Here is a 7,157-nt window from a genome sequence, read left to right as displayed (position 1 = left end):
CAGGGAGGGCACAGGGACAGCTCCAGGGAGGGAGGCTCCACAGCCGGAGTATCCCAGTGTTAGTGCAGGAGAACAGCTGTGTCAGCCGGTGCCACTGAGCCAGGATAAGGGCTTAAACTTCGCCTCTTCCCCGGCAAATTCGCCAGATCCCGTCAGGATCCGCGCTGCCTCGGGGAAGGAGGGAAGCAGGGACGGAGGGAGGAAGGGGAAAGCCCTCGAGGCGGGCGCGGGGACGGGACGCGCCTTCCCCACCGCCCCCGCCTCACTCCCTGAGGGGCGGCACCGTGACCCCCCCCACAGCCATGTTGGGGGGGGCACAGCCGCATCCCATGGTGCAGCGCGCCGGGAGGCGGGGAGAGAGGGACGGAGGGAGGGAGGGACGCAGGGGAGGAGGAGGAGGGAGGCGGTACTGCCCGCGCAGACCCTCCGGAGCCTTCTCCTCCTTTTCGTCCTCCTACCGCCTCCTCCACCGCGGCTTCTCTTCGCCTCGGCGCCGGAGGCGGCCGTGCCCGCAGCGCGGTGAGTGCCGGCGGCGAGCGCTGCCCGGGGAGGGGGCGGGCGAAGCGGCCCCGATTTACATCACGGGGAGGGGGTGTAGGGGGGCAGCGGCGTCTCCTTCCGTGTCCCCCGCCCCAGCCCCCGGCTCGGGGAGCGGCGGCGGCGGCTCCGCAGGGAAGAGAAGATTGTCCCTGGTGCCGCCCGTTTCTGTGTGCCCGGGGAGGGGCTGCCGCGGACACCGGGGCGCAGGAGGCACCGTGCGGTGGGCTCGGGGTCTCTCCGGGCAGAGCCGCTTCCCTCCGCGGGAAGGCAGGATGGGAAGGGGATGGCAGAGGAGGAGGCTGCGGGGAGAGGGCATCTGGTGCCCCGCCTGCCCCGTCCTCCACCCCGGGGGATCCGGCCGCCCCCTGCGCCCTGCCCGCCCCGCAGCCCCGGCCGGTCCCACCGGATGTGTCGGGAGGCGGCGAGGTGGAGCGGGACGGTCCGTAAAGTAAACAAAGGGAAAGGGAAGGGAGGAGGAGGAGGTGTCCCCTCGCTGCCGGAGCCGGGCCGCCTGGCTTTGCCCCTTCCCCTCCTCAGGCGAGCGCGTAAACCAAACCCGTGGCTGCCTCTTGGAGCCGGAGCGGTAGCGCAGGGGAAGTGGTTGAGGTTTCTTCTCTTTAGGGTTTGGGGTTTTTTTTGAGGTGTGTGGGCTTTGGGGGTTTATTTTTGGTTTGTTCTGGTACTGCGCTCGCTGGGACCGTGTGATCCATAGAGAACCGGGGCAGAGCTCCGCTCCCTGGACCCGGGGACAGCCCCCGGCGGGGAAGGGCAGCGAGCGGCGTCCCCTCAGCGCGGCTCGTGTCGGCCCGGGGGTGCCACAGAAGTTGGATCGCACAGAGCAGCCTTTGCACTTCTTGGAGAAATGTGATATTTTTTTCATTTTTCCGGTTGTAAACCTGATTTCGGAGTACAGTGAGAATTGCAGCTGTAACAGAGAATCGTTCTCCTCAAATCCCCGCGACTAATTGTGAAGCATATGCTGTACGTGTCCAGTTCTCACATCTATTCTCTTCCCAGACCTCCTGTGCTCTTAGGATGCTTTTTTAGGACAGGGGGTAGACTTTACTCTTTGCTTTCCCGTGTTTTTTTGTTGTTGTTTTCTGTCTGAAACAGTGTTGGCTGTGTTGTTTCTGTGTTAGTCCTGTTCCAGTGCTCTGGGAGCAGTGTATCCTGCAGGCCCTGGCACTGGAGCAGCGTTAGCCTGGAGCCCAGTTTTTGGCAGTTTCACTGGAATAGGACCAGTGCTCTAGTAAAGGCATTAAACAAAAAGTTCACTTGTAAAGAGAAGCATTTGGGAATTCATATTGAAATATTTAATGCAAATGTTAGTCTAAGAGTGAAGTGGTATTGCAGTGTCCCTTTAAAATTCACACTCTTTTGGCATTAGGTTGTTTGTTATATTTTTTTCCCCCCTCCTGGATTAATTGGAAAAGTCCCACATTCCTCGAAGCTAATCTGCCTTTAGCCTCTGTGGTTCTGTTAAACCTGGGTAAGGTCAGGAGTGCAACTGGATTGGGGCCAGAAAATATTAAATGTTACACAGTTATTTGGAACAGTTTGTTGTCTCACCGATGTTGTCCACATCCAGAATTCCACCACTTCCTTTCTCCACCTGTCCCTTTTTTTGTTACTCCTGAAATCAGGCTGTTACCTTGCCACCTTTGTGGGAACACCTTTGCCTGTCTGGTGTGATGTATGGATGGAGAACACAATCTCTGGATTTCTTAAAGCAGGGTTTGTGGCTGAGATTCTGTACAGAATGTGTGTGTTTATCTTTGAGATCAATCCACACAGGAAATTTAATGGACCTAAAATCTGGGATCCTGTTAACAGAGCAAAAAGGGAAGAGACACTGGTTGCTGGACAAATTGTCTCTCACAGTACTGCAAAACTCTACAGGCAACTCAACAAGAGAAAAACAGTTCTGAAATTAATGTGTCTTTTGTGCTATTATATCTTAAATGCAGTTTTCGTGGAACGTGGCTGGGATTGATGTTTGTGTTGGTTGACCTTTTGTTTTGTAGGAAGGTTAAAATGTATACATGAAAGGAATGTGACATAGTGCTTATTTGTCAAAAGCTCTATGCTGTTCTTGGCCTCAGCCTTGGGTTTTAAAGGTACTAAACGTGTGCAGGGACACAGCAATCAACTAGTAGCTTATTGGAATACTTCATCCAGAAAGGAATATTCTTAGAATAACACTTATGTCTTGAATGTGTAATTTGTTGAACTAGATTTAAAAATTCTTTCAAGATATCTAGTGATGTGACTTTGCTTCAGAGTGTGTTACCTGTTGTGGAAAGGACTTTTTTTTTTTTTTTTTTGTAATATAATGGTTTGCCATCTGAGTAATAATTGAATGGGAACTCTCAGTATTATGAGCTCCACCAAGCTAATAGATATTTTGGGGAGGATGATAGGAGGAGAGAAAAGCAGGAGTGTTTTCTAGAGATGAAGTAGTACAAGAGGTGGCTTTGATGGCTTAGGAGATTGTGTTCTGTTTTTTCAATGCATTCATGAATGTGATGGGTTGGTTTTTTCTCCACTAGGAGGGTAACTAAAGAATTAATAATTTATTTCTTGCCATTTCTTTAACAAAATTATTTTTTCCCCCCGGTAGGCACTGCTGTGTGTAGTAGTATGGTCTTTATTTTGATATAATATTCATAATAACAATACAGGCTTTTCCTGTTCATTTTACATCTTTTAAGATTTATGTAAAAATGCTTTTCCCTAAGAAAAAGAACTTTGTCTTCTCAAAGTGTACTTTTGAAGAATATTGGTAACTATAAATAGGTTGTAATTTTGGTGTTAAATCTCTATAAAAACACACAAGATTTGAATAGTCTCGTGTGGTTTTATTTGTCTTAAATTGGACCTTTGTACCTCTACATTTTATGTAGATTACTGCCTAAAGTGTATTTTCACATTCTGGATAAATGTCAGTAACTGGGTAGAAGGTGCTTAAAAAGCAATTTGTACTGGAATTCATATTCCAGGTCTGTTTCCTGGTGTGACTGATATTTAGCTCCATCAGATGTGGTTTCCAGACTAAATGTGTGTTTCCTCTCATCTCATGTTAGTATAATTCTAAAGTTTCAATGCCACAGACAACGTGGACATATTGACTTAATTTCTTCAAAAGGTTTTAAAATTACAGGTCAGGATTTTAAAAACTGCAACAAGGAAATCCTTACTGCATCAGTTTAAGTTCCTGTATGGAATAAGAGCAGAAATGATGCAAAACCACTCTAAAAGTCAATTTAGAATACATTTATTTAGCACCTGAACTACAGTGATCCTTGTCTCCCTGAGTGGTAACTGCTGCAGGATACATAGGTGCTAAAGGCTTTTTTATTCTAAGTGTTTGGGGGAAAAAACCCAAACAAACCTAGAACCTTGATGCAGATTAATGCAAGAGCAGAGTTTATAAATTGTTAGCAATTTCAAGTGAGTCTCTTGGTTTGTATATAATGCCACTTAAAAGCCTTGTAAGTTGTGTGTTCTACCAGTGTTCAATGAATGTGGTTTATTGTGTCTGTCACAAAGACAGGAAGCTGCAAGAATGGGAAATTAAGTTGAAAACGTGGTGTCCAGAGAGATACATGGGTTTAAATAGGGGATTTTTTGGGTGTAGGAGAGGAAGGACTTCTATGGAGATGATTGTGTAGATCTTTCTGAAAGCTTTCATTCCTGCTCTCCATATTCAGGTAGAGGTTGATGCTTAATAAGAAAAACTATCAAAAAAAAAGTGGTTATTTAGGGGTTGAACAGTTTAAAAACCTGTGTGTTTGGGGTTGTAGGTGTAATTTTTTATGTTCCCTGTCCCATTCCTGTATGAATTCTGTGTTTTTTCCACTGTGTAAGCTTCCCTCATATGGGAGTTTATTGCTTGTCCAGCACTGTGCTCCTGATGCTGGGATAAAAAAATCTTGTATTTGGGCAGACTCGTGAGTGTTAGGGCTTTTATTTAAAAAAAAAACCCCACTGAAATATAATCAAACAACCAAAACCACAAAAACCTTTGTGAGGCTTGATCTGGTTTTCTGGATTTGTATTAAAGAGAGACAGCTGTGAGTGCCCAGGTGTGTGGTAGCTTTCCAAGCATCTCCATGCAAATTTCAGCAGTTCAAACACCTTTCAGCACATCAGAGGGATCCGGTGGTGGAGGGACTTGACTCAGGGAATCGTGTGTGGAAGAAAAAGTTTCTGAGGTGGCAGGAGAACCACAGAAACTGAGTTTTCTCTGGCTGGAAAGGTGGAGATGCAGCTCAGTGGTGCTGTCAGTGGTTCATGGATTAGGAAGAAGATGGAAGACAGTGTCTGAAATCTGATGTACAGGGTTTGAATGCAACTTCTGTCAAGTGAAAATCCGAATGGAAGAGGCAATTAACAAGTGCTGAAGGCAGCAGGCTTTGTTAGAGAGCCTCTGATTCGCTTGCATTGCTCTGAATTCTGGGTGTATTTAAATGTTCTTCAGCTCTGCAGCAGTCCTTGGCTGAACTGGCAAAACTCTCCTGGGTTGGATTTCTTTTTTTTGCCCATAACTTCAGGACTTTTTTCCTCCCCTCTGTTTTTCTGCATTACTCCTCTGCCCCTTTTTGTCATGTTCAGTGCAGAATGGGCATATGAAAGGAGTTTTAAGTAGTTTTTGTTAGCTCCCTGTTGCATGGAAGCATTGCTTTTTGTTTTTCTTCTGGGAAGGCAACCTGACAAGCACCCAACTCTGTTTCATTTTCCTGCAGAGTTCCATCTGGGTGACAGTGTAGGATAGGTCAGTTTAGAGTTAATCCCTCTAATGTTGGCTCCTTCCCTGCTCATGGAACTGTAATTTAACTCAAGACCCCAGAATAATTTGTTTCCTTTTGCCCAGAAATGTACAAGCAAAACCTCTGCCCCCGTGTCCTGCAGCCACTGCTGTCAATCCAGCTATGTTGAACAATAAATTTGGAATATTTAGCCTGTGTATGTGTGAAGAGTCCTTAAATGAGGCACTTTTTGGCTTTGCAGAGATAGAAGTGACTGAGCTGAAGCTGTTCCAGTGCTTGGGACAGTGAGAAAGGGGTCAGAGGGCTCTGCTGACTCTGAACTGCTCCTGCTTCCTGCTGCCATGCTCAGGCCTTGCATTGTTTACCCACACATAGAAATTCACAATTCCTGCTTTTGTTTTATTTTGGTTTGGAGGAGGAGAGAGGGAGCAGACTATCTGAGCCTCTGAAGTGTCTTTGGAAGGCAGAGATAATTTTTCCTGTAGTCCCATTGAAGTTTGTAGGAAGGATTTGAAACAGCAGATGATTTTTTTCCCTTTTTTTTAATCTTGTTTCCTGTTGTCTTGCTGCAAATAATTAGGTTTCAGGGCAAAACCAGAAGTTTAGTTTAGCAGAAGCTCAGAATGAGTTAAATGATGTGTTTTGCAGCTATGAATGCACCTTTTTAACCAGGTATCCACTTCTTTGCCCAGGCCTTAAGCACTGCCTGGAGTTGTCAGTGACCTAATCCATGAGATGTACAGCAGCCAGCAAAGTCTCTGCTCCATCAGCATTTAATAGGTAATTTCCTAGCAGTGCCTCCAAGATGACTCTGTTGAAGGTACTGGTGAGAGACTTAGAAATCCCAATGTCTGGGTTACACCCAGTGGTGGAGATGTACATCAATCAATACCTGTTCATCCTGTCTGTTGGAGGTTTTATGTTCAGCATGAATGCTGAGGCAAGTTTGTTCTCAGTAATACTCTGCAGCTTTGAGATTCAGAAATTCTGTGATCTTCAAAAGAGAATTTCCTCTTACCGATTTCAGGCGATCTTTTAAATTCTTTTCCTATGAAAGGTAGTAGGAAAACATAAAATCTGCCACCATTTTCTTACTTGCACATAGGTATCTGCTCTTGATTTCCTTTTTCTTTTAAACTGGGCAGTTCCAGTCTTTCTGTCTTCACAGGGGCAAATAGTCTGTGTTCTGGGTTAGTATGCTGGCATTTTTATTGCCTGCTTTTTTCAAGTAAAGGTTAATACAGAGAGAAGAAAAATAAAAAAGTTAGTGCTTAAAACAGTACAGCTCCTTTTTATTTTTGGTTAACCAACCAAGTTGTTTACCAGTTTTTCCCCCTGCTGTTTCTAATACACTTTTCAAGCAGAAATTCCTTTTGCTGGTGGATGAATGCTCTTGTGGTTCTTTTATGCCTGGGTGTACCTCAGGTTTTAGCAGTGTCCTCCTCCATCCCCTCTGCTGCTTTACTGATGCTCTTGTAGTGGAAGCTCTTTACAGGCAGAGTCAATTCATAATGGATTTCCCAGTGTAGGCACAAAAGGGATGTATAACAGGTACCTTTGTCATTCATTTGTTGAGACTAGCATTTTGTGAAGAGATGAATTTCATACTTCAGTTTGATATAAGTCCTTACCCCTGTTTCTTCGCCTTTTCCCCTCCCAAGCTGCAGAACTTGGAGGTGGTGTTGTATTTTTGCCACTGTCTAGGGCCCCTCATGCCTGATGGTGTTGGTTTTGTCATCCAGTGCTGCAGGCAGCTGGGAACCACTAACACAGCCACAGTATCACAAGCTGGCATTCATTTTATTTCTCCTCTTGTGGCTTCTTCTTTTCCTTTCTATGGCAGATGAA

At 45.8% G+C, this 7,157-nt stretch overlaps 1 protein-coding gene across 2 annotated transcripts in view; it reads left to right on the top strand.

Annotated features, from left to right (window-relative positions):
- The first annotated feature begins 363 nt into the window (after window positions 1–363).
- The window catches only part of PTK2 (protein tyrosine kinase 2), a 189,396-nt gene continuing 182,602 nt past the window's right edge, over window positions 364–7,157 (top strand). For both annotated transcript variants that reach the window (XM_077189424.1, XM_077189423.1), the window contains exon 1: window positions 364–519. The gene's annotated coding sequence lies outside the window, so the exon portion shown is untranslated. The remainder of the gene's footprint in view (window positions 520–7,157) is intronic.

This window comes from Agelaius phoeniceus, chromosome 1 (genome assembly GCF_051311805.1).
Source record: "Agelaius phoeniceus isolate bAgePho1 chromosome 1, bAgePho1.hap1, whole genome shotgun sequence".
NCBI lineage: Eukaryota > Metazoa > Chordata > Aves > Passeriformes > Icteridae > Agelaius > Agelaius phoeniceus.
Note: the sequence above shows the minus strand (reverse complement) of the source record. Positions and strands in the feature narration are given on the sequence as shown.